The sequence below is a fragment of the Petromyzon marinus genome, unplaced genomic scaffold, assembly GCF_048934315.1.
Source record: "Petromyzon marinus isolate PM22_M1 ecotype Great Lakes invasive population unplaced genomic scaffold, UKy_Petmar_22M1.pri1.0 PM_Scaffold_412, whole genome shotgun sequence".
Taxonomy (NCBI): Eukaryota; Metazoa; Chordata; class Hyperoartia; order Petromyzontiformes; family Petromyzontidae; genus Petromyzon; species Petromyzon marinus.
The window spans coordinates 85,001-86,937 of NW_027423405.1; positions in this window are offsets into that span (position 1 = coordinate 85,001).

Here is a 1,937-nt window from a genome sequence, read left to right on the forward strand (position 1 = left end):
CATCATCATCACCCTGCACCATCACCACCATCATCACCATCATCATCACCATCATCATCACCATCATCATCACCATCATCACCATCATCATCACCATCATCATCATCATCACCCTGCACCATCATCATCACATTCACCATCATCATTAACATCATCATCACCATCATCATCATCACCATCATCACCACCATCATCATCACCCTGCACCATCACCATCACATTCACCCCCATCATCACCATCACCACCATCATCACCACCATCACCATCATCACCCTGCACCATCACCCCCATCATCATCACCACCATCACCCCCCTCATCACCACCATCATCACCCCCATCATCATCACCACCATCATCACCATCATCATCACCATCACCACCATCATCACCACCATCACCACCATCACCCCATCATCACCACCATCATCATCACCACCATCACCACCATCACCCCCATCACCACCACCATCATCACCATCACCACCATCATCACCACCATCACCCCCATCATCATCACCATCACCACCATCATCACCACCATCACCATCATCACCCTGCACCATCGCCCCCATCATCATAACCACCATCACCCCCATCATCACCACCATCATCACCATAACCACCATCATCACCCTGCACCATCGCCACCACCATCACCACCATCATCACCATCAGCACCACCATCACCACCATCACCATCATCACCATCATCACCATCACCACCATCATCACCATCACCACCATCATCACCATCATCACCATCATCACCACCACCATCACCCCCATCACAACCACCATCACCACCATCATCATCACCCTGCACCATCACCACCACCACCATCATCACCATCACCAACATCACCCCCATCATCACCACCACCATCACCATCATCACCCCCATCATCATCACCATCACCACCATCATCACCACCATCACCACCATCACCCCCATCACCACCACCATCATCACCATCACCAGCATCATCACCACCATCACCCCCATCATCACCCTGCACCATCACCCCCATCATCATCACCACCATCACCCACATCATCACCACCATCATCACCATCACCACCATCATCACCATCACCACCATCATCACCCTGCACCATCACCACCACCATCACCACCATCATCACCATCAGCACCACCATCACCACCATCATCACCATCACCATCATCACCATCATCAGCATCACCACCATCATCACCACCACCATCATCACCATCACCAACATCATCACCATCATCATCATCATCACCACCACCACCACCATCACCCCCATCACAACCACCATCACCACCACCATCACCACCACCATCACCAACACCATTACCATCACCACCATCACCACTACCACCATCATCACCACCATCACCAACACCATCACCATCACCACTACCATCACCATCACCATCATCACCATCCATCACCATCATCATCACCATCACCAACATCATCACCATCACCATCACCAACATCACCATCATCACCATCACCACCACTACCATCATCACCATCACCAACATCACCACCATCACCACCACCACCACCATCATCACCATCACCATCACCAACATCACCACCATCACCATCACCACCATCATCACCATCACCAACACCATCACCACCATCATCACCATCACCCCATGATCACCATCATCACCACCATCACCACCACCATCATCACCATCATCACCACCACCACCAGCACCATCACCACCATCACCAACATCACCACCATCACCACCACCATCATCACCATCACCACCACCATCACCACCATCACCACCACCACCACCATCATCACCATCACCAACATCACCACCATCACCACTACCACCATCATCACCACCATCACCACCACCATCACCATCACCAACCACCATCACCATCACCCTCCATCATAACCATCACCATCACCACCATC